The sequence below is a fragment of the Jaculus jaculus genome, chromosome 16 (assembly GCF_020740685.1).
Source record: "Jaculus jaculus isolate mJacJac1 chromosome 16, mJacJac1.mat.Y.cur, whole genome shotgun sequence".
Taxonomy (NCBI): domain Eukaryota; kingdom Metazoa; phylum Chordata; class Mammalia; order Rodentia; family Dipodidae; genus Jaculus; species Jaculus jaculus.
The window spans coordinates 63,801,455-63,828,821 of record NC_059117.1 but is presented as its reverse complement, the minus strand read 5'-3'; positions in this window follow the sequence as shown (position 1 = coordinate 63,828,821).

Below are 27,367 nucleotides of genomic sequence, written 5' to 3'. Positions count from 1 at the left end.
GCTGGAGCTGAGCTGAAAACCTCCTCCCTGTGGACCAACTGACAGAAAGCTGGGAAAAGCTATGCTGCATGCAGCCCTATGGGAGAGAAAAGTCATCAGTAGAGATAAACAACAGTGAACACTGCGAGTCTTAAGTTTACTCAGCCAGGGAAAATGACCAAATGGGTGCAATAGTGGCATGTCTGTTATGAGAAAACTAACCAAGCTCTAACTGGACTGTAGGCCCACTCCATGGGAGAGAACACATGCCTGGTACCAAAAACCTAATCAAAAGCCTATGGCAGGGGAGGTCATGAGCCAGCCTTAGAAGTGTAATGTCTGCTCTTGTCTGGCTACATTATGCTCACCAAACTGTCCTGTGGGCACTTGTCTTAATGTTCAAACCCATATACTAATGTTACACTCATTTTAATTAGAGAAACTTCTCTTTTCAGATGGCGGTGACCACTGGGATGACCCAAAGGTACCATAGTGCTGACTGTGAGAACACGGAGAAGTGTTCAGCCCTGAACCATCTCTGTCATCCCTTCCAGTGGTCGAGGTCCACTGCAGAGGAGATGGTAGAAAGAACATGAGAGCCAAGGGAAGGGTAGGACTGCTTACAATGCAATTGCTCAGTCAGAAATTGGCCTCGATGTCCATGACCTCACAGTACCTGGCACTACCTTCACCAGTCCCTCATAATAGGAGGAAAAGATAATGACATCAAAGTAAAAGAGACTAATTGAGAGGGGGAGGGGATATGATGGAGGGTGGATTTGTGAAGGGGCAAGTTGAGGAGGGGAGGGAATTATCATGGTTTATTGTCTGTAATTATGGAAGTTGTCAAAAAAAAAGTTTTAAAAAATGAAGGCGAAAGAACATTTTAGGTCAGAGAGACTGTAAAAGGTGATTGAGTCTGTCATGTTCCTCAGGGTGGAATGGACTCTTTATTCAGGAATATGGACATAACATAATTGTTTTGCCAGGTCTGCTACTCCTGAAGCTGCTTCCTGCACAGCCCACCTCCCTTCAGTGGGTATTAGCACTGTTGAATTAGAAATGATGGAGGCAAGGAGAGGCAGTCCTGTCCTAGAGCCTTAATGTCCTCCTGGAAAAACCATGAAAACCTGCCCTTTGGTCACCATTAGTGAGGCTCACCTGGGAAACACACAGCCTTGTTCCCTCATGGGAAAAGGCAGCTTTTGTTAGGTTGAGAAGACAAGTTGGCAATCTGTTGGAAACCCACCCCTGCCTACTAAAGCTAAATAGAAATATGTCCTGTGTCCCAGCCACACCACTCCCCAGTTTACCAACAGAAGTGAATGTTTATGCTCATGAGGAGACCAATGTGAATATCCATGAGCGCTTCATTATAACAATCAAAGACAGGAAACAGCCCAGATGCCCATCAAACGAGAATTGTGATATATGCATACTATGGAATATTGCACAGTGAATAGGAACAAGTTCAGGCCAAGTTATGCCAGAGATAGAATTTTGAGTGAAGGAAACCTGTGAACCAATCATGAAAGCGACATCACTCTTTTTTCTTTTTTGCAACACCACTCAACACCATTTATATCAGTACAAAAACACAAAAAAGTAACAAATAACAATGAAAGAATAATAGTCAGTTTAGGAATGGAGTAGTTACCTTCATAGGAAGGAAGTTACCTCCTGAGATATTATAAATACTTTATAATGATCTGTTTGGCAGAATATATATATATTACATATATATATATATTTTTATATATAATTACATATAATTACATGCATACACACATAAATACATGCATACATATATATATATATACATATATATAATATTATTTCTGTGTCTCACATATGGTTTCCACATTGTACTTAAACTTCAGCTACATAATTTTTAAAAATAAACTCAGCTCCAAGCAGATGATTTACTGTGAAATGGACAGTACTCCCTCCAAAGCTCAGGGAACCTTGTGGGAAAGAGGCTAAAAGAATCTAAGAGCAGGAGGGGAGGATGGCTGTGAAACTCTGTCTTCAGGATATGACATGGCTCTTATACTCATGAACTTAAAGCAGCTGGTGGTTCCCAGCACAGAATTAAGCCTGTCAATACTTCATCATTGATAGAGGAAGAGTGCATGAGACTCCAGATCTGCCAGAGTAGGTAATGATTGCTGGAAGAGAGAGGAATCAAGTTCATCAGTGGTAGAGCCACTGGTAAGCTGCCCATTTCACAGTAAATCACCTTCCACCCGTGATCATGCAAGCACCCCTAATGAAGTCAATGGGTTAAAAAAAACCATGAAAATAAAATAGATGTTAATGGGAGAGAAGGGTCTTAATGGGAAATGGGAAAGGATAAGAGAGGGTAAGATCAAAATACATAATATGTATGAAAGTAGAAAAGAATTTTTAAAAACTAGAAAACTAATTAAAAATAAAAGCCAATCTTTCCAGGAAGAAAAGAATTGGGTCAGTATAGTGAATAGAAGCTCTTTTGTGGTGAGGACTCTATAGTCAGCACATTTTCACATGATGGGAAAATCATCATGTGAATCCACTTAATTATTACAACTGCCCCACAGTCATTTATAGAAACTGCTCATAACTATTTAAACACATTGCCTGGGAATGTTTCTGAAGTGCTTTTAATACCTTCCAGTTGTGGTACATGAGTGTGATTTTTCCAGGTCCACATTCTTGGTATTGAGCTAATTGAAAAATCTTGTGCAGAGGAATTGTAGCAATAAAGAAACCCATTGTTCTCTTGCCCTCTCTCCTATTCAGTTTCCTTTATTAGGATGAGGGAAGCAGAATAAGAGAAAGGACTTATCATATTCACTCTACTAAAATTAGTCTCTAGGTATAGAGTTTCCTCTCAATCCTTCCAACTTACCACCATTCTTAGAGAGTCTCCACCTGGAGCTCTCAGCCAGGCCTCTGCTAACAATTCTGCCTCGTGGTTTATCTTTGAAGGAGGATGGTGGAGAGTTGGCAAAAACTGACTGGAAAAAGTATCATATGCAGTTCTCACAGTGTTAATATCTTCTTACAATTATTTCATCCTACCAGATTCCCTACTGAATCTTCTTGCTTTCCAGAAAACATTCTGCATAGTAAAACTGAAAGAACTGTACAAGTTTCAAAAACATATAACTCAGCTATAAAAGTAGCGGTCACTTTTCAGACACATGGTTTACTTATTTCCTAACTACCTCCCTAAGTGTCCTCAAGATTCTGTTCCTCTGAACAACTAAAACAATAGGGATGTAAAATTAGCGAAAGTAGATTCTCCTGGTTCCTTGGGTATATTTGCTAAAAGTTGTGCTGGTCTCTGACCCTTTCGAGGACTTGTTTTCTTAGATTAGTGTGGATCTTTAGGTAGGGTGGTGTTTTCAGCTTCTGACTCCTTCCCTCTGCCCTCTTTCCAGGTGGCACTTAGCTGTCAGGGCCTGAGACAGTAGTGTTCCTGGTGAGACCTGGTGGCTGGAGAGAAGATCACTTCTGGGATTCCTGAGTGTCCACCGTTGCTTTGGTAACCCAGAGGACATGGTCCCCGCCTAGTAGCTTGCTTGATGCATGGCCCATTTGCTTCCATCTGCACCCTCCAGCAATTCATGGCCAATTCTGTTCCATCTTTACCCTTCAGTGATACTGCAAGGTTGATGTTGACCAGCCAAACCATGGTTCCAGGTGACCTCCCTCGGCCTCAGCCTCTCCTGTGCTCTAGCTGGCATCATTCTTGTCTCAGGCTACCATCCAGTCCTTTGCCTAGGCACTCCAGCCCTCAGTCTCCCTGCCTCTCACCTTGGTAGGCCCCACAATGCCAGTTGACTTTGTTCAGCCTTGGCATTAGCCTCTAGGGACCTCAGGGACTTTTGAAATACACATGCAGGCCCCAGAGCGGTAATTCTTCATGTAGCATATATCAAAAGACCCAAGGCCTGATGGAAATGTAGGCTAGTGAACTCCACCCTCATAATTTAGTGTTTGACTTAGGTTTGTAGTTTTCAAAGAACTGGCTATGTTAGCAGTTTTTTCGTTGAAGCCAATGCTGATACCAAGGCTGCTGCTGGCTCTTGGCACACACCGACCATGGGAAGATCAAGCCAGATTAGGGAAGCCAAGAGTGGAGTACTTCAAATGTTACCCCAGTTCATATTGACGTAGCTGACGGGAGCCTTATGAGAGCCTTGCATTCTGGATTACATACAGCAATGATTTTTGTTAAATCACATGATTCTTTTAATAGATACAGAAAAGGCCCTTGACAAAGCCTATCATCCCTTCATAAGAAAATCCCAAAAGAAACTATGAATAGAAGGATTTTTAACACAATATAGGTTATGTATGTATAATAGGAAAAATTAAAGATAAAATGGGGGAACAATTCTACTCAAATTTGGAATGAAACAATAGTTTCTGCTTTCTCCAGAAAATTTCTTAATCAATATACTGTTCGAAGTCTTACTATATGACAAGAGAAGAAATAAAAGGGATATAAGTAGGAAAAAAAGAATAAAATTATTCCTGTTTCCAAATAATATGATCTTTTACCTAAAAGACCATAAAGACTGCATGAGAAAACTCAGAATTGTTAAATACTTTCAGTACAGTAGCAGGATACAAAATTAAATACATCCAAAAATTAGTAGCTTCCCCTATATACCAATAACAAACATGTGAAGAAAGCAACCAGAAAAGCAATCTTATTCATAATAGCTTCAAAAATACCTAAAATTATACCCTGTCAAGGAAGTAAAAGACCTTTACAATGAAAATTTTAAAACACTGAAGAGAGAAATTGAAGAAGACATGAGAAGATGGAAAGATGTTCCATGGTCATAATTGATGGAATTTAATGTTTTGAAATGGACCTATTACAAAAGCAATCTAGAGATTCAATGCAATTCCCATCAAAATCCTAACAGCAATCTTCAAGAAGCTATAGAAACAATTCTAAAATCCACATAGAAGTACAAAACACCCCCAAAGCCAAAGCAATCTGGAGACAAAAGAACTATGCTAAAGGCATCTGATTTCAAGTTATGTTACAGAACCACAGTAAATGAAACAATAAAAGAACCATTGCATAAAAACAGATCTGTAGATCAACGCAATAGAAGAGAGCACTCAGAAATTTACCAACACAGTCACAACACCAGATTTTTAACAAGTATGCAAAAAGTATACCTGGGTGGGGGGCAACCATTTCAACAAATGGTACTGGAAAAACTCTATATCCACATATAAAAGAATGGAACTAGATCCCTGTCTCTCACCCTGGACAAAATTCAGTTATAAATTGATCTAAGACCTTAATGTAAAACCTGAAACTGCCAGGCATGGTGGCTCACGTCTTTAATCCTAGCACTTGGGAGGCAGAGGTAGGAGGATTGCTGTGAGTTCAAGACTACCCTGAGACTACATAATGAATTTCAGCTCAGCCTGAACTAGAGTGCACCCTACCTCAAAAAAAAAAAAAAAAAACACCCTGAAACTCTTCTGAAAATCTGAAAACAGTTTGAGTATATGATATAGCCAAAGACGTTATAGGAAAAGACTTCAATACCTCAGAAAACTAAACCAAGACTAGACAAATGGAAGTACATAAAATTTACTACATAGCACAGAAAAAAGCTGCATTAAGAGACAGCATACAGGGTAGAGGAAAATTGTGGCTAGCTACAAATGTGGCAGAAAATTGTTATGCAGAACACAAAAAGAATTCAAAAACCAAACACAAAAAAAATCCCTCAAACAACCCAACCTATAAATGGGCTAATGAAATGAACAGACAGTTCTCAAAAGATGAATTATAAAAGGCCAATAAACATTTGAATAAAATGTGTTCAATATTCTTAAACATCAGTGAAATGCAAGTTACAAACATTGAGATTCTATTCCAGTGTAGTCAGAATAGCAATCACTAAGAAAACAACAACCCAGTGGGAATATGGTCAATATGCAATATGTTCATACAGTAAAGTACACAATTAATAAAAAAAGAAAGAAAACAATAATAACCAGTGCTGACGAGGATGCAGATAAAAGGGAAGTCTTACGTATGGCTGGTGGGAATGTAGACTAGTCCATCCACCACAGAAATCAGTATGGATGCTCTTCACAAAAGTGAAAGTAGAACCATGCCACTGTTAGAAGGTCTCTTAGTCAACATACTACCGAGATACCTGCACGTCTATGTTTATCGCTACACTATTTGCAATAGTTAAGATATGAAATTGGACTGGGTGCCTATCAAATGATGAATGGATCAATTCATATATATATATATATATATATATATATATATATATATATATACACACTACAGTTTTATTCAGCCATAGAGAACATTGAAATTATGTCATTTGCAAGAAAGTAGATGTAACTGGAGACGATTATATTAAGAGAAATGAGTGAAAGTAGGAAAATAAAAGGGACTAACAGGAATGATCCAGGTTTGCTAAAAAGGGTACGTGGGTGTAATGTACATGATGTATATACATGTTTGGTTTTTTTTTTTTTTTTTTTGCTTTTTCAAGGTAGGGTCTCACTCTAGCTCAGGCTGACCTGGAAATCACTCTGTAGTCTCAGAGTGGCCTCGAACTCATGGCAGTCCTCTTACCTCTGCTTCCCAAATGCTGGGATTAAAGGTGTGCACCACCACGCCCAGCCACACATGTCTTTTTTAACCCGTCACTTTGAAAAATGAATACATCAGAAATTGTCTTAAATAGACATATGTTTAGTATTTCCTTATGGGCTTAATGTATTTCTCTCTTGGTTTACTTCTTTCTTTCTGTTTTTTTGTTTGTTTGTTTTGGTTTTTTGATGTAAGGTCTCACCTTAGTCCAGGCTGACCTGGCATTCACTATGACTCAGGGTGGTCTTGAACTCACGGTGATCCTCCTACCTCTGCCTCTCGAGAGCTGGGATTAAAGGTGTGGAATACCACACCTGGCTCTTTGATTTTTGTTTTTTGAGGTAGGGTCTCACTCACTAGTCCCAGGCTGACATAGAATTCAATATGAAATCTCAAATTGTCCTCAAACTCACAACATTCCACCTAACTCTGTCTCCTGAGTGCTGGGATTAAAATTGTACATCACCACACCCAGCTTCATGTATTTCGCATCCTTCACCCAGTTATCTCACCTTTCACAATTCTTTGTAAACAGTTAATAGGTACTTGAACAGGGCTCCAGCTACCCAGGCAGCAAGGTCAACAATCAACTGATGAACTCATGAAACTGAAAGGCTTCTTTGTAGCCAAGGGGAGTAATGAAGACATAGTCTACAGAACAGAAAAGAATCTTTGGTATCCATTTATCTGGCAGAGGTTTAATATATATAATTTATAGAGAACCAAAATAAAACTACAAGAAATCAAAATAGGACTGGAGAGATGGCTTAGCGGTTAAGCACTTGCCTGTGAAGCCTAAGGACCCTGGTTCGAGGCTCGGTTCCCCAGGTCCCACGTTAGCCAGATGCACAAGGGGGCGCACGCGTCTGGAGTTCGTTTGCAGAGACTGGAAGCCCTGGCGCGCCCATTCTCTCTTTCCCTCTATCTGTCTTTCTCTCTGTGTCTGTCTCTCTCAAATAAATAAATGAATAAATAAATAATTTAATAAAAAGAAATCAAAATAATGGGCTAAGGAATTAACCAGGAAGTTCTCAAGAAGAAATATATACAACCGATAAATAATTTTTAAAATGTTCTACCTCTTTAATCATCAAAGGAATGGAAATAAAACTTCTCCAAGGTCCCATCTCACTGCAGTCACTATGGCTGTCACCAAGAAAATAAATGACAATGAATGTTGTCAAGGATGTAGGAAAGAGAAGCCACAATCCTCATTTGGTGGAAGTGTACACTAGTATAGCCATTATGAAAGTAGGTGTGCTGGTGATACAACAAAATGACAATAGAATTACAATATGACCCAGATATCCCACTTCTTGGCATATACACAGCATGGGATACATGCACCTGCATTGCACTGCAGCTGTGGTCACAGGATTTTACACCCAGCATAGAGAAACTGGCACATGTGTTTCCACTGCAGTTTTGCTCACATAAGCTAGGACTCAGAATCAGCCTCATTGTCCACCAAGTGATGAGTGGGTAAAGAAGATGTGGTACACACAGTGGAGTTTTATTCCACTAGAAAGAAAAATAAACTTACAGAATTTACTGGAAGGAAAATGGTTTGGACTGGGAATATTATACTGAAATAACCTAGGCTCAGAAAGATCAATATTGCATGTTGTGTTCTATGTACAGATACTAGATTCCAGTTTTTAAAATGTTTATATTTATTTATTTGCTACCAGAAAAGACGGGGACTGGGTATGCCAAGATCTGCAGCTGCTACAAACATTCCAGATGCGTGCGCCACGTTGTGGGTACTGAGGAACTGAGTTCAGCTTGTTAAACTTTGCAGGCAAGTACCTTAACCACTGAGCCATCTCTTCAGACTAGATTCTGTATTTTATTCGAGTGTATGTAGAGGAGAGACAACTAGAAAGGGCCCATGAGAGGGAAATTTGAAGCTCTAAAAGAGAAGGGCAGGGAGGGTAATAGAAAACATGATGTGAAGTGGAAGGGCCGGTACTGGAGGTGGAAAGCTTTGAGGAAGGATGAGGGACATGGAGACAGAGAAGAGGAGGGGTCAAGGAGAATGAATCAAAACCAAGAGCATATGAAAATGCCACAGGAAACCCAGCACTTTATCCACTTAATTTTTTTTTAAGTACAGACAAACTGGATTTGTTCTTTATGCTTCCTGTCCACAATAGTCCCTTAACCCTATGCCACAGCAAGCTGCCCAGTTACAGTAGGAAGGCGCCGTGTCTGCTTCACACTTTGAGAACTGGGTAGACGTGATCAAGCCACATGAGTTTTCTTTCCCTAAAGACAATCTGGATTGAAAGAGAATTATTACCTTCCTGAACTGTACATGGTTCAAGTAAAGACTAACTCTTTGTTTCCGAGACTCATTAACCCATTTGCTCCTGTGTCCCTGATGGACAGACTGTTTGCTTTGCTTCTAGCTCCTGCATCTAACCCACAGGCATGGAACAGCTACGGTGGATAGAGAGAACGTTACAGCTAGGGGATTGCTAACGTAGAGGGCAATAATATTTTGCTGCATTCTTTGTGATGGAGAATGCCCATTGAGGACCCCATTCTAGTTCTCTCTTTGAGCAACTACTGACCAAAGGGCTTTAATTACAGGGCATGCTGCATGCTGTAAAGTGGGAAGTAAGTCTATCCCTATTGCTAAAGTAGTATTTCAATTACTTAATTAAACATTATGAAACTAAAAATCCCTACATACTGTAATCATTTTCAAATATTCACTTTCCTGCCAATGGCTGTATTTTGCCAGGCTGTGGAGACAAAGCAAGTTGGCAAGGTGATGGAAAAACCTGTCATTGGCAGCAAAGAACATTATTCTGCTGCCAATTTCATGGGCAGGTGCTTGGGATTTGATAAGATATGAGAAGAACTTATGTTGCTATGATTCTGAACTTTATAAAAAGCCACTTCCTGCTATTTTCATGTTTTGACCCCAAGTGCATTCTGGGGAAGTTTTCTGTCATCTCTGTGGTCCACCACCATCCCACGCCTCTCCAAATCTAGAAAAGAAATACATCTAAAGAGGTGTAATGTCTGCACAATACACACTCCATAGCAGCGGAGTGTGGAAACATCTACCAAAGCATCCTGAAGGTGCGTGGGAGGAGGGGGGGGTGTTAACCAAAACTAAATATGACCCAAAAGGCCATAAAAAACCCATTATTTTATATATATCTGCATAGATAGATATAGAAACAATGAAATGAAATGCCAAGCCTCTAGAGCATCTAATTTCTAGGAGATGGGCCTGGAGAAACCCCTCACATTAAAGGCAGAGTGAATGCAGCATCGCAGAATGATATGCCACACTTGCATCGAAGGGTCCAAGCCAAGTCGCATCTCTGTTCATGGGGCATCACCTCGTAGTCTGCACATTACAATGGGCTTCTCCTGTTCCATTGTACTTTGGCCCTCCCACTTTACCTACCCCATTTTTGGGTAAGTTTTTCCAATCTTTTTCCTGAGGGAAGTATTCTCACTACTAAAACAAGTCTTGTTCAAGAGAGGAAAATGGCATTTTTAAAGGACCCTATGTTGAACCATCTTTGAGTTTTTAAAATTTTTATTTATTTATTTGAGAGAGATAGAAAGGAGAGAGAGAGAAAGAGAGAGAGAGAGAGAATGAACATACCAGGACCTCCAGCCAGTGCAAACCAACTCCAGACACATGTACCACCTTATGCATCTGGCTGATGTGGGTCCTGGGGAATCAAACTGAGTCCTTTGGCTTTGCAGCCAAGTGCCTTAACTGCTAAGCTATCTCTCCAGCCCACATCTTTGATTTTTTCCTCAGTCTAGTGGAATGCACAAGTTGTTGGACCCCAGATGAGAAAACTGAAAGTATTTTCTGGGTTAGACACTAACATCACACACCCCAGGGCCAGGAGGATTTTCTCTCTGGATCTGTTTTATTAAAACTGAAGCCTGCAACATAAGAAGTCTATTTTTCCTTAATGTGAAGTTGTAGCAATATCAACATTCATATTAGGGACTGTAAGGATCTTTGGCTTGCTCCCTCTAAGCTACTCAGCAGAGCCCTAACGTGCTTCGTTTCAACCAAAAAGAACATGTAGCAAGTCCAACACACTAGTACACTTGCAGGTGTGTGTGTGTGTGTGTGTGTGTGTGTGTGTGCACATATGTGTAACACTGAAGAGTGGTCCATACGTGCCAATAAGACTGAGAGTTTAGTTTTCTGTATCCTCACAAAGCCTTCGACATATTTGTAGTCAGATGTTCTGCCCCTAAGCTATGCTCTTCACACCCAACATTTTTGTCCCATGGAATCCCTAAGCTTTTTGGATTACTCAAAGACAGCATTCATTATCCAAGAGAATGGAGGTCACGTGGCTTTGGAAGTCTTCAGCTGAAATCTCCTAGATTCCTCCTTCTCACCCCAGGATTTGGGAGTCTTTGGTAGTGATTTCCTGGAGCCTTCAGACTCAAAACCAGGATTTTTGCTGCCATGCTTGTCTCAGCAGAGGATCAAGCCAGAGCGCATTACTGTTCATGAGCCCTCACAGAGCAGTTCCTTACGTGGTACTAAGCTGTTTACATGTGCAGGTCAGAGCACACTGGAGAAGTCAGCACATCTCTGGGCACATCAGGAAGGTAGAAAGCAAATCAGAACACAGCCCTGGCTTGATTTTTTTTAAGGGAGTGATGGCTCCTCACCACCTCCATCAGGAGAAAAACCCCCTGGTTTCTGCATGCAAGGGTGTTGGGTGGACCATGCTCAGAGCTCGCTGGTGAGAAACCAGTCACAACGTATTAACATGTCACCTGCAGCTGAAAAAAAGCCTCCTCAAACAAGACGCTTGTGAAGCCTTAGTTATGCCTATAATTACTCCAACCTAGCTGAAGCTAATTTTAATACCTCTGCATAACACTCCAGGAACGGAGTTATAGGTACAAAGCAGCTTCTAATTAGAATGAAAAGAGCCCGAGTGCGCACTTGGCTTCTTGGTGTTCTTCCATATTTCCCTAATCAGAGCAAAGCAGAGCAGTCTTTCAGTGGCTTCTGAGTAATGAGCACTTGTTTCAGGGCCACAGAGACTAAAATAAGGCAAACACACATTAACAGCCTGGGAACAATAACCACAGGAAGTGAGTGTTGCTGGTTTAGAATGCACGCTGTAAGTGATTCCAGAGGTGTGGAAATGCGGCGATTACACCATCATGGAGGACCAACGGCCTGTTTTATGGAAGTCATAAAAATAATCTCATCAAGCTTGTTGCTCCTTGGCTCACTTCAGGCAACTGGAAACTGGAAGGGAAATGTTAATTGGGGCTAATGGATGGAGTCAGCGTGACTTCTTGACCTCCAAGTACTTGAGAGGCTGAGACCAGAGCCACAGAAAGCTCGGTCTGCTGAGGTTGGGCTGAAGTGAGGAGAAGATTCAGCAGCTGGCACCAGAGTCAATCTTTTCTTGACATTGTTCTGTCCTCAGGGGACCTCCAAGAGCTGTGGTGATACTTACCACAGGCTAGGCCCTGTTCCAGGCAGTTAGTAGTTTGAACTTGACCTCTACTCCATGAGGAAGGCAGCATCCAACCCTCAGGTTCCACGCTAGCACCCGCGTTACGTCTTTTTCTCCTTGGCCTCACTGCATGATCCTGGCCCGAGCCTCCTCTCCACTGTGTCCTGAAGCTCCCACCCTGGCCTGAGGTTAAAGCCTGCATCTAATAACTCTCTATTTGCATATTTGTAGAATAGGGGGCTGAAGTAAGTGATAAATAAATACTGCATAGCTATTGCTCCTGTCAAAGTGTGCATCGGAAATGTGTCTAATATTTAGAGCTTCAGAAGTTGTAACTTCTTGCTATAAGACAGTATACAAAATTTGATCTCAACTTATAAAATGCTATATGAATCACAAACAGATACACCTAAATTAGAAGATACAAAAATTCAAAAGTTAGCATCTCTGAACAGAAAATGGATGGGTACTTTTACTGACTCTGTTTTCTAAGACAAAAGTCATATGAGATCCTACCAGCTGTTCAAATATTTGTTGAGGGCCAGGGAGATTACTCAGTGTTTAAAAACTGCTTGCTGGCCTAGAGAGATGGCTTAGCAGTTAAGGCGCTTGCCTGCAAAGTCTAAGGACCCAGGTTTGATTCTCCAGGACTCACATAAGCCAGATGCACAAGGTGGTGCATGTGTCTGGAGTTTGTTAGCAGTGGCTAGAAGCCCTAGTGGGACCATTCTTTCTCTCTCTCTCTCTCTCTCTCTCTTTATCCCTCCCTCTCTCACTACTCCTCTCCCTATCTCAAATAAAAATAAAAGTTAATAGACTAAAAATAATTTAAATATGCTTGCTGGCAAAGTGTGCCAGCCTGAGTTCAATTCCCTGGTACCTATGTAAAGACAGATGCACAAAGAGGCACATCTATCTGGAGTGGCAAGGGGCTCTGGTGCCCCCATTCCCCACCCCACCTCTCTGTCTGCAAATAAGTAAGTAAAAATTTAAATTACCACTGACTTGAATATCATCATGTCACAATTGCTGAAGAGTTAATGATATAGGGAACAATCCAGGGAAGAATAGTAAAATGTAGCGTGCAATTCATAGAAATCTTCATGTGATTTTAACTGTTCCCTAGGAAAATCCTAGCTTCACACCACAGTCTTTCCTTTCTCTGTTCAGCCCAGAGAATGAAATCAGGATTTTTCCCCTAATGCTAAGTGTGGGAACATCAGTACTATTGACAACCCACATTCTGAAAATTGCTTAAAGATACCATGCCAGGAAAAGGGCTCTAGTGGGACATCTACCTTTATTTATTTTTTTATTATTTATTTATTTATTTATTTGAGAACGACAGACACAGAGAGAAAGACAGATAGAGGGAGAGAGAGAGAATGGGCGCGCCAGGGCTTCCAGCCTCTGCAAACGAACTCCAGACGCGTGCGCCCCCTTGTGCATCTGGCTAACGTGGGTCCTGGGGAACCGAGCCTCGAACCAGGGTCCTTAGGCTTCACAGGCAAGAGCTTAACCGCTAAGCCATCTCTCCAGCCCTATCTTTTTTTTTTTTAACATGTTCCTTTGAGGCACACTGTAAATTTGTCACAATGAGTGGAGGTTGCACAAAACAATTTCTTTTTTCTTTTTTTTTTTTTTTTTCCTGAGGTAGGGTCTCACTCTAGCTCAGGATGACTTGGGATTCACTATGTAGTCTCAGGGTGGCCTCAAACTCATGGTGGTCCTCCTACCTCTGCCACCTGAGGGCTGGAATTAAAGGTGTGTGCCACCATACCCAGCTCAAAATAATCTTTTAATATATTTATTTACTTATTTACAAGAGGAGAGAGAGAGAGAATATAGGTGTGCTAGGGCCTGTAGCCACTTCAAAGGAATGCCAGATGCATGTACCACTTTGTGCATCTGGCTTGACATGGGTACTGGGGAACTGAACCCTCGTCATTAGGCATTGCAGGCAAGCACCTTAGCCACTGAACAATCTGCCCAGGCCACACTAAATAATCTTAGTTTGAACACCTTGGTGTACTAAGGATCCTTTAAGATCACTCTAGCCAAGACTCATTGATCCAAGCCTTTCTGCCCCTCCAGAGCTCTGTGGCTGTGAAGAAAACCTGAGCTGAAGTCTTTGTGGAGATACTTTGGGCTTCAAGTCTATGGAAATAAAAAGAAAGCTTTCTGTCCAGTTGTAGCTAAGTGTGTGCTGCTGGCATTTCAGCTGTGGGCTTAATTCCGTGCTTCGTCACTTCATGCAAGGTTTTAGCTGGTTTTTAACTAGGTAACAAGCAAAGAAAAACATCGTATGTGAAATGGACAACCATTTGCCACAGACACCTTTGTATTTGAAACCAGTTATACAGCACCTGAGTTAAAGCACTACTCACAGGCTCTTGGAAACATCTGACTTCATCAGATTGAACACTGCTATTCTCGATATTTTTACTGTATTTTATTTAATGTTCATATTACCTATATCAATTCTATGATTTTTATGTATATGTTCTACTTAACCATAAATTATCAGGACCCAGTGTTATTAATGTAGATGAGTAACAGAAATTTGATTATTTTTTTCTCTTCAACGTAAGCACATTTAAATTGTATTATACAAAGGTGCTTAATAAAACAGCTTTTCAAGACTATGAGAATGAAGGAAAATATACAGTGTTTTAAAAGTCCTTCTTGTTACTGTTTTACACATAGCTCATGCTTATTACATAAAATGGAACAGATAGAAACAAAAATTACTATTTCTACTAATTTGAAATAACAACTTGATGTAAACATTTCAAATTTTCCTCTATTTTACAGAAAAGTAGATAGGTAAATAAATAGGTGACACATGGATAATAGATTATAGGTAAAATATATTCATACTTTATGGTATATTTTTTCTATATCTTATAACATAAATGCTCATAGTTTTTTTAATATAGTTGCATCTTTAGTTTTTTAAAAAGCCTGTAACTTTTGCTAGTTGTATTTCTGTAACAAATGCCTGAGATAATAGATTGTAGAGAGAAAAGGTCTGTTTTTACCCTCAGTGTTGGTGTTCTAGTCTACCATCAGGTTGACTCATGGTCTGGAGGCCTCTAGTGTGTGCTGGATGACCATGGAGGTGGTGTGCAACAGAAAAACAGCTGCTTCACTCATGGCAGGAATTGAAAGAAAAGGGGGGGGGCTAGAGTGCCACCATCCCCTTCAAGCACTATCCCCAATGATCTAGCAACCTCTCAGTAGCTTAACTCAGCCCCTTCTGGCTTCTCTACAAGCCCATGTGTGGAATTCAGTTATAGATCTCTCCCCCATAAATAGCATGCAAGATATATTCTCCACAGATTCCCGGGATTCTCCCAAGGTCCCATGCCTTTCTTGGACCACCCCACAAAGAAAATGATAGAAAAAGGAAAGTACCATGGAGTTCTTCAAACAACAGGGCTACAGGAAAGAGGCAAAGTAAGATTATTAAAGTGAATATATTTCATTGTAGTTTGGGAAATAGGGATTTTTGATGTGCCTTTATCAATATAATAAAACAACCAGCATAACTGAATGATTTGAAGTGTTTTGGAATCAACAAAAAAAATGGGAGTGGGTCAATCTTATAGTTTGTGTTGACCATCTCATTATATTCATGAAACGTTACCATCAATATAGAGTTCATGATATCCATAGTAATTTCAGATGACCAACCCAATTGTCTTAATTCCAAAGAGCACACAGAGCAGTTCACAAGGGCAGAATGAGATCATTTTATTATGCAAACATTTTGACTATCTGCGAAAGTCCCCTGTCTGGAGGTGCTGGTGGCCTCTTGGGGTGGTAGTTTTATTCTCCTTTCCTGCAGCTGACTTCTGCTTTGAGGACTGTCGAGAAAGAGACGCTTCACTTCATAGAAAGTAAAGAGCAAATGACTCATCTGCTCTTCTTCTAGTCTTTCATTCCGATATACACTTCCCTGGAAAATTAAGTTCCTTGTTTGCTGAGAAAGCTGTCTGTCTAAACCTTCACCATACCTGTTAGTAGCCAGGTAGCACCAAAGCACTTGAGGCATTCATGGATAAGCATAGCTTCTGCTTTCCCCCAAGCCAGGGGGCCACAGCTGGTGAGATTCCGAAGCCCTTGCAGTTACCAACTCTACTGGGCTATCCCATGGAATGTTCTCATCATATAGACAGAAATGTATTACCAAGTCACCCATGTTCAACTCTCCAGGTCTCACATAAGCCAGACACACAAAATGGCACAAGAATGCAAGGTAGCACATGCATCTGGAGTTCAATTGCAATGGCTGGAGGCTCTGGAGGGCCAGTTCTTTCTCTCTCTCTCTCTTAAAAAAGGGCCAGTCTGTTGGGCTTGAATAAAAAAAAAGTCAGTAGCCTTCCTGTATACGAATGGCAAACATATTGAGAAAGAAATAAAAGTGTGATTCACTATTCCCTCAAAAAAAAAAAAATCAATCATTTCAGAATATCCTTAACCAAGGAAGTGAAAGTCCTCTACAATGACAACGTTAAATCACTGCAAAATTGAGGGAGACCACAAAGGATGGACCACTCTCTCATCTTCATGGATTGGTAGCATTTATAGCATGAAAATAGCCATCCTATCAAAAGAAATGTACAGATTCAGCACAATTCCAAACAAAATTCCAATACATTCTTTCCAGCAATAGAAGAAAAAGATCTTAAAATTCATATGGAAGCACAGAAGGTACTGGATAGCCAAAAGTGTCCTCAGCAGATACTGGTAGAGGCATCAACATGTCAAATTTCAACTTATACTAAAAATCCATAGTAATAAAAACAGCATAGTACTGGCATAAAAATGGAAAGTTAGATTAATAGGTCAGAAGATCCAGGCATAATTTCATGTAACTAAAGTCACCTAATTGTTTTTACAAAGACATCAAAAACACACATTGGAGAAAAGAGCATTTTCAACACTTAGTGCTGGGAAAATTGGGCAACCATACGTAGAAGAATGGACCCTTATTTCTCACCATACATAAAAATCAATTCCAAATGGATCAGAGACCTTTCAGTGTATGACCTGATCCCCTGTAAAGACTAGAGAGAAAAAAAAAAAAAAATATCAGGAGAACACTACAAGATATAGATCTGGGAAAAGGCTTTCTGAATAGGACTCCAGGAGCCCAGAGAATAAGACAAACATTCAATAAATGCAAAATCAAGAAACTTAAAAGCTTCTATACAGCTAAGAAAATCATCAACTGAATTAACCGACAGCCTACAGAATTGTAAAAAGTCTTTGCTAGCTATACATCTGACATAGGATTAATATGTAGAATATACAAAATACTCAAAAGCTGAAGCAATTAAAAAAAAAACAAAAACACTCAAAAACTGGGCATGAGACTTGCCAGAGAGTTCTCAAAAGAAGAAATTAAAAGAAAAAAATCCACTTTAAAAATGTTCATCTTTATCCAATAAGAAAATACAAATTAAAAGAACTTTGAGATTCCATCTCTCCTCAAAATGGCTTTCATCAACAATCAAGTGACAACACATGCCAGAGAGGATCTGGAGAAAGAGGAACCCTTGTTTATTGTTGATGGGAGTTTAAACTGGTACAGCCACTCTGTAAGTAAGTATGGGTGTTTTTCAAAATCCTAAAAATAGACCAACCATATGACTCGACTACAAAACTCTTGGCATATACATTAAGGACATTATACTTTGCAATAGAGACACTTGCTCAGCCATGTTTGTTGCTGCTCTATTCACAACAGCTATGAAATAAAATCAGCATAGATGACCAACATCTGAGGAATAAATGGTGGAAAAGTGGTACATGCAAACAATGGAGTTTTATTCAGCTGTAAATAAAAATGAAATTATGAAATTCATAGGAAAATGGATGACATGAAAAAATATACTAAACAAGGAAATCCAGGCTCAAAAAGACACATGTGGTATGTTCTCTTTCATAACCAGATCCGAGAATGGAATATGTAGATTGTATGTAACATGGAATAAGAGACACTAATAGTGGTCAGGAAGCTAGAATGGGGCCTGGATGGAGGAGAAATTTGGAGTAATTAAGGAAGGGAATAGGAGACAAGTAAGTAGAAAGACAGAATATGAGGATGGAAAGCTTCATGCTGGAGAGGGGAAAGGAGGGAGGGAGAAGGGAGAAGATATAAATAAAACTAAAGACACTGAATAACACATAATGAAACATCTTCTTTGTCTGTTAAAAATATAATTTAAAAGCGAGGGAAAGAAATAATGGCATACAGGAAGAGAGAGAGAGTGCAAACAAGTGAGCTTGGGGCAGAAGCATCATACCATGGTGAAAAGAGCTTTTACTCTGGAGCCACAGGTTGTTGGAGGTAAATCCCAGTAGGGGAAATTAGTCTCTCAGTGAGCTTTTGGTCAGGGAGGCCCATGACCCCCCTTAGAACAATACAGGATACCCCAAGTGCTCTTAGATAGCCACTATGACAAGACAGTAAGACCCTGTGGCTGAAGATACCACATGCACAGCCACGAGACACTGGGAATCAACCTTTAACTGAGGTGGAAGCCAGTTCTCTGCCGATAGCTGCCACAGTACTGAAGAGTGTCAATGGGACTCCTGAGGAAGAAAAGTCAGCAGCTCTCCTGCAAGCAGCAGGTCCACGCAGCCAACCGTCCAGCAAGATGGGTCTGTCGGGACAGTAGTGGCACGTAAGTTAGAGGGATGACCAACGGTTCTGTGATTGGATTTGAGGGTCACTTAGGGCAGGGAATCCATGACTAGTATTGAGGCTGCTGAGGCATGGAAAGACATAGGCATGGAAGGGAAGCTGTCCCTGTTCTTTGGTTAAAAAGATATGTGTAGCCTAGAAAATTGCCTGCCTTCTAATTAGTGCTAAGATCACTTCTGACTAAAGATTCTTCTTATGGGTGGCAGAGAATACTGGTGGTGTAGTTACCGTCTAGTGGCTGGGACACACACCTGACCAGAAGCAGTTTATGGGAGGAAAGGGTTTATTTCAGGCTTATAGAATCTAGGAGAAGCTTCATCATGGGGGGAAGAAGCTGGATCACTTCAGAATACACTGTCATGCATCCCTAGCAGAGAGGTCCCCAGCCAGCATGAAGGGCCGGAATTCAAAAGTGGCTTTCTACATACCCAGGGCCGGACTCAAGATCTGACCTGACCCCAGAGACACACGTACTCCTGCAGGGTTCTGCCTGCAGAAGACTAAGTAGAAGACTAATCGTAATCAAAACTACCTGAGGCTGGGCTGGAGATGTGACACAGTGGTTAAGGCACCAGCTTGCAAGGCTTAACGACCTGGGTTCAGTTCCCCAGTACCCATGTAAAGCTGGCAGCTCAAAGTGGTGCATGTGTCCATAGTTCATTTGCACTGTTTCCAGGCCCTGGTATGCCCATTCTTCTCTGTGTCTCTTATCTCTGTCTCACTCTACTTGCAAGTAAATAAATATATTAGAAAATACCTCAGGCTATGGGGTACTTATGTTTACATTTAAACCACCACAGCTGGGGAGATTCAAGACTCTTCAAGGGATGAACAGCAGAGAAAGCCCACTGCTTAGCACTAGATGAGGCATCTTCCGCACATCTGGCAGAGCCCAGGGAACATTGCTGAGGAGCAGGGGTTGCAAGAAGTGATACTGCTGCTCTCACAGCCACCCAGACAAGTGTCTCTATTGAGATGGTAATAGACACTGTGGAGACTCAAAATGCATCAAAATTAAAAGGACGAGGCTGTTAGGAGCTCAGCACTAAATGAGGCATCTGCATCATGCCCTTAAAGGCTCAAGAACATGGTGAAAGGGGACAGAGGGAATGTCAGAGCAACAGGATGATGGGAAGGAGAACTTTGAGATCCTGTCCTCTTGTGACGAACCTACTTGTGCATTCATGACTTCACAGTAGTTGTCATTGCCCTTACAGGGCCTGCACAATTCTGAGCCCATCAACATTTTGACAGAAGGAATAGATGAAGATAAAATGTCTGAAAGGGTGCTCAGGGACATGGGAATGGGGTAAGGGGATGAAAGATGTTAATAAGATGGGAATAGGGATCAAATTACAGTATCTTCATGAGTTAAAATTCTCAATAAAAAATGTCTAAAAAATGACCCTGCCAAAAATTAAAAACAAAACAAAAAGGTCTTTTATATTTTTCACCATCTAGATTGGCACTGTGAGAAAATAATAGTGATAGCAATTATGATAAGAACTGCATACCTTAATGTTTATCTTTGAAAGCTTTGAATAATGTCATTGGCAATAAAATAGAGTTGATTCAATCTCCACTACAGTCACACTGGTAGAAACAAATTGCTATTTTGGGGTATTCATTGTTACATGTTTAATTGTTTTTATTACTAAAAATAATTTTTCAAACAATAACCCAATAAGTGAAAATATTTTTGCCACAAATCTCTATCATTATTTTATTCTATATATTAATAAAAATTCTTAACTTAATATTATTCTCTTCTTTCTTTTATTCCAGTATTTATATAATAGCATTTCCAGCCCTGTTCAAAAATAATTCTCAGTACCATTTACAGTGAATATCTGTAACCTTTTAGCTAGGATCAGTAAGCCTTAGGATTTAATTCCTTTTATTTTTCACATTGAGGGTATAATAATAAGTTAAAATTGGTCTAAATTTCTATTAACTGGAACAATGGTTTATTCTATGGCTAATCCTGAAGTTATAATTAGAGATTATAGAAAGGGAATTTATTTCCTAATTTCAGAAGCATTTTCATTATTCTAAAATTATGAAAATGATACAATCAGATTAGGCTAAAGAAAAGGTGAAGAAATCTTAGTTAACAGCAGTTGAGTTATATTATATAATTTGTTCTATTAATTTAAAAGCAATAAATGAACAGAATAAAACAGATAAGAAGCTTAAATAACACAAAGTGACTTCTAAACTCAGAGCAGATTTATATATGTTACATCCCACTTCTAGCAAAAATTGAATTTCAAAGAAGCATGGCAACAAGAGAGAATATAAGCTTTGTTATAAACTCAGGACAATAAGCAGTTTATGAAAATCTATGATGCAACCCTAAACTTTATTCTTCATAGCGGAAGGAGGTTGTGGAGGACCTGTAGATCAGGTGTCCCCAAGGGAACCCAGTGGTTAACTATGAGGAAGAGCAAGTGGAGGTGAAGAAGGAGAAGCAGGAGGAAGAGGAAGAGGAGAAGGAGAAGGAAAGACACCACCCCATCCTCATCTCCAGGGACTTGGCCTCCTAGTAAACAGAAGCTACAAGTGAGGAGAGTGGCGTGTAGCCCAGGGCTGTTACATCAATTTCTGCTTTGAGAGAGCGCAGATGAACCACTCTGACCTTGAAATGTCTAACATGACTAGGAGACATGACCTTGGAACAGAGGTGAATAAAACCCAAGTGAAACAGAAAACTACCCGCACCCTGTCTGTGGGTGCTGAGGAAAGGGCTTGCCTGACGAGAGCGCCCTCCCACCAAAACTCTCCCAGGAAGCAGGATTGCTGCAGATAGTATACAGGTCTGAAAACTATTTAAAGCTATATGTTTCAGAAACATTGAGTTTCCGTCTGTTAAATTAAAAGAGATGGAGAGAGAGAATGGAGAAGAGAGAATATAAATTGTATGACACTCCATCAGAAACTGTGACATGAGGGAAAAAGAAAACTATGAGCGACCCCTGGTATTTCACCTCTGAGAAAATGAAGTAACATGGCAAGTGTCATGAGATTTCAATAACCAGAGTGGAAAAAAAATAGATAAAATAGGAAGAAGCACACACACACACACACACACACACACTAATGGTGTCACTTAAGAATAAGACATACTAAAAGTGCATAAAACAACAATCTAGAATACAAAGAATTGTTTAAATTAAAGAAAAATATAACAATGGGATGGAAATAGGGCTGGTGGCAAGGCATGGCTTAGTGGTTAAGACATTTGCCTGCAAAGACAAAGGACCATGTTAGCCAGATGCATGGGGGTGCACACATCTAGAGTTTGTTTGTAGTGGCTGGAAGACGTGGCACACCCATTCTCTCCCCTCTCTCTCTTTCTCTCCTGCTTTCCCTCTTTCTCTGTCAAATAAATAAATAAAATAAATTTTTTTAAAAAAATAATGTGATGGAAATCTTCACTGTAAATGAGACAAAACTAGCAAAAAGGAAAAGAAACTACTTGTAATTATTAAATGTAATGCTCAAGAAAACAATCATTTAAACAGAGACAACAATTCATACGCAAGATTTAACTAGGTCTTAATGAAATGAAACTATATAATCACGTTTATAGTGTTCAGGCAGAAATACAAGACTTAAGAGAATTAAACTTACCCCAATTTCCAAGGAAAGCCAAACCATCTTAATGGGATTTCAGAAAATTAGCACTCATGAATCTTTTTTAAAGAACCAGCTGAAAATGAAAATCAATTTAAATGCAGATAAGTTATTAAAGATCAAAACCATGGAGAAAACATTTAAACATGATAGAAATAGTTGTATAGAAAATTTCTATGAGTTAAAATATTTCCTTCTGGATGGAGGAGGGAGGCAAGAGTTCAACAAATCTGGGGATAAGGCCGCAAGACCCCTCCCTAAAGGTATAAAGGGAAAACAACTGCTTGGGAAGAGACTCTCTGTCCCACAGAGCCAGCTGCGCAGTTAAATCCACAGGCATGGCCTCTGTGAGTCATCACCTGGGCTGGGTGGGCTTTTCAGTGATGCAGCTGCTCCTGAGTCATCCATTGCTCCTGTAAACAACACTCCACCCTGTCTTTAAGTAACTCCAATAAACTCATTACTTCACCAAAACTGGTTTTGGTATGTTGGGCCTTGAGAGGCCCTGACGTGAGGCCTAGTGGAACTTCCTGAGCCTAGCTGAAGTTTGGCGATCTGCCTCTAGCCAGCTATGACTCAGCAACACGCCTAGTGGCCTCTGGCCTGTTACTTCCGCATAGGAGCTGGAATTTCCACTCAGGCGCAGGCTTAGAACCAATCATTTCAAAAGTGGCGGTGTACTATTGGCCCTTACCTCTCCTCCCATCCTAGAAACCCCACCCTCATTCTCAACACTATATAGGCAACTACCTGTAAGAATAAAGTGAGTTCCTGCTTTGACAAGGCTCCTGGCTTGGCGGTGTGTTCCTGGCCCTCAACACTCATCCTCCTCCTCAACCCCTTGGGAGGAACCAGCAGGCCTGGTCCTTCCTCAGCACTACCTGCCAGGGGAGCCGGCATCGGTACAGTCATATTTTGGTCTGTTGTCTGAACCCCATGGGTGGGGGGGGGGGTGAAAAGAAGTGCTTCATATCTCCCCAGGTGTTGCAGTCAAGTTCGCATTGCTGGAAAAAATCTCCATCCAAGAGCAGCTTTTGGGGGAAAAAGGGGAGTTATTTTGGCTTACAGACTTGATGGGAGGGGAAGCTCCATAATGGCAGGGAAAACAGACATGAGCAGAGGGTGGACATCACCTCCTGGCCAACATAAGGTGGACAATAGGAACAGGAGCGTGTGCCAAACACTGGCTTGGGGACACTGGCTATAACACCCATAAACCCACCCCTAACAATACACTGCCTCCAGGAGGTGTTAATTCCCAAATCTTCATCAGCTGGGAACCTAGCATTCAGAGGACCTAAGTTTATGGGGCACCTGAACCAAACCACCACATCAGGAAAAAACTTTCACATAGCAGAAATAAATTCATGTAAATAAGAGTATTAGACAACCAGCAGTTATATGATACATGAACCTTTATGATAGAAAATAGTAATATGAACAACAAAACTCATATATTTGATAAAGGAGAAGTAGCAAAAAGTTGGCTACTAATCTCATCTTTAATAAAGTAGGAATTCCACACAGTCTAAAAATGATATGTAAGGATGTAAAATCTCTACACATGTGTTGTAATTGTTTTTAAAATGTGGAGGAAAAAATTAGTACCACATATTATTCATGTTATAGAAATAAATATCAACAAGTCCACATTCAGTTAAATTGTATGTTTTTGCAACACAAAATACTTTAATATTTTGTTCATTACAGTGGAACTTAGACATAATCCTATATTCTATAAAAACTCCATATCTACTCTATAGACATATTAGAATGAAAGCACTATTTAGAAACATGCAAATAAATGTGAAACTATTTTTCTGAGGTCAGAAATAAGCAATGAATAATTCCTACACAATTCCTACCCCCAAAATATTAATTCATGACATCATGGCAAATTTTCTGAGCACTTTAAATTTAATATTTGAGTCAATACAAGTTTAAAGGAAATGTTACTTCTCAAGCTCATAAGGCAGACATGCATACCACACATGTGTACATATACATATACACACACCTGATTACACAAGGAGAAAACTTTACTTAATGCCTGAAAGACAATACAGAACACCTGCTAATTTTCTTAGTGGTTCTATATTGCTACATATGTGGTGTCAAAAAAACGCAGTTAATCAATATATAGTAGATACTTTAAAATGACTTATCCTTTGATCTAATTACATTTCATAAAATTTAACTTTTGAAAATACCATAGTTAGAAAACCAATCTAGGTATATGGAATATACATATATTCTTCACTAGATAGATAGACTGATAGAGAAACCAGCAGTTGGGTATAACATTCAATATTTCACCCCCTACTTTTACCAGCTAGGCCTCACCATCTCTTAAAGTTCTATAGCCCCAAAAGCAAGGACTAAAACCTGGGAAACAAGCATTCGAAACATGGGCCTGTGAGGGGCGTTTCAGATTTCAACTATAATATTCTTTTTTAAAATGCTTTTTTTAAGGGCTGGAGAGATGGCTTAGCAGTTAAGCGCTTGCCTGTGAAGCCTGAGGACCCCGGTTCGAGGCTCGATTCCCCAGGACCCACGTTAGCCAGATGCATAAGGGGGCGCACGCATCTGGAGTTCGTTTGCAGTGGCTGGAGGCCCTGGCACGCCCATTCTCTCTCTCTCTGTCTATTTGCCTCTCTCTCTCTCTGTCACTCTCAAATAAATAAAAAATGAACAAAAAATTTTTTTAAAAAATACTTTTTTAAGATTTATTTTTATTTATTTAGTAGAGATGTGGTGGGGGAGAGAGAGAGAATTGACAGGCCAGGGCTTCTAGCTACTGCAAATGAACTCCTGATGCACGTGCCACCTTGTGCATCTGGCTTACGTGTGGGACATGGAGAATTAAACCTGGGTCATTAGGCTTTGTAGGCAAATGCCTTAACTAACTACTAAGCCACCTCTCCAGCCCCCAGCTATAATATTCTGATATGCGTCTTCTAAAGGCTCATGACCATCTTATAATGCAGAATGAGTCACACTTTAAAAGTCTGCATAGTTGCAACAGTTTCAACTATGCTCAAATGTCTAAGTCCACCATCTACACTGAGACTCAAAGCAATCTTAGCTGCGAGCACCTTTAAAATCCAAAACCAGGGAGATGTTTTCAGTATACAATGGAACAGAGTAAACATTCCCCCTCTGAAATAGAAGATAGCAAGCAAAGCCTGGATGAAGCATGACTGAAATCGAGACGGGCAAAACGCCGACTCCTACAGCTTCCCCCGTGTGGGAGCCACATCGCATCGTGAGTCCCAACGGGCTGTGGAGCCCAACCCCTGCGCCCCCGCCACCAGTAGCTTGCATGGCCCCTTGGTGCAGCTCCTCTCATTACCTGCAGATTACTCAGCAGATACCCCATGGCCCTGGCATCCTCAATATCCCATGATCTCTACCTAGCTTCCACTTCATTCCCACTGCTCTGTGAATCATTCTCTCAGGAGCTCCTCGTGAAAGGCCCAAGAATTCAGAAGCTCAGAAATACTATCACGCTCCAAGGGGAGCTTAAGCGGGCTCCCTGCATACCTCAAACTCCAGGCTTTACTCTCTGTTGGAAGCAAGTAAAGAATCCCTCTTCTCATTATATCAGAGCCCACTCCTAATATAAAACTAGGTAAAAGGGCATGAGATAGCCCTCAAGGATGGGAAATGAGTAATGAAGTGAACCACTTATTTGGTTTCTGTAAATAGCCTGCACTATAAGCCTTACACTATAAGCCTTAATAGCCCACACTGTTAGCCTTAGTAGCTCGCACCATAAGCTGTAGCAGCCTGCCTCAGACCACCAAGGTCACAGGAGGCTGACACCACACTCTGCTACCCCCACCTAAGGAATTACACAAGTGCTGACCTCCAAGGTCATAGGAGACTGGAACCACACTCTGCTACTCCCACCCAAGGACCTGCGCAAATGCTGACCACCAAGGTCATAAACTAATTGGCTTAGAAACTATGGGGTGGCACCAACTGACTGGCTAACACCCTGCGGGGCTCCTAATATTAGAAAATGATTGGTCTAAGGCACAGGCTTTGTTAGAAACCCTATAAAAACTGTCCTGTTCCTGCATTCGGGGCTCTGCAGTCCTCTACCCCTGTGAGGTGTACGACTGTGGGCCCCAGCGCGCTTGGAATAAAATCCTCTTGCAGTTTGCATCAAGACCGCTTCTCATGAGTGATTTGGGGTGTCGCCTTATCCGGGCAGAGCGTGGGGGCCCCCTGAGGGGGTTTTTTCCTACACTCGGGAATCTGACTGGGCTGCATATGGCCAGCCTTCATGGGCTTCTGGGGACCTGGTGCAAATTTGTTGGTCTCTCTCTTTCTCTCTCTCTGGTGTGTGTGGTGTGTCCCCATATGCTCTTTCCTGCAGTTGGGGTAGACTGAGTGAGAGGTTTGCCTACTGTGGTCAGAGTGGAACGTCAGGAGTCCTGATCCATCCCTCTTCCGCTTCCAGATGGAGTCTCTACTGTCTCCAGAGCTTGCGTGGTTCTGGCTGTTCTTGATTCTCTTCTCCCTGGTAGGACTGAGGTTACAGGTGCATGTGGCCACACTCAGTTGTTTACATGGGATCTGGAGATTCCAACTCTGCCAGTCTCAGGCTTCCTCAAGCCCCCACATTTGCACAGGAAGTGAAGTTAACCCCTGGGAAATCTCCCCAGCCCCACTAGCTTCTTGTTAATAGCACTTACCATCTTTAGCAACTACAGCTGCTTTGCCCACCATGCTCCATAAACCCTTTCCTCACCAAACTGCATGCTTTTCACATATTTTTTGCTCCATTTTTTTCACTATAAATCAGGCTATGAAAAGCCAGCAATAACCATGGCATACCCTAAATGTTATACTGTCCTGAAATTTCTTCTACCACATGTAGTCCATTACATTGGAATTCAGCCTTAGTCA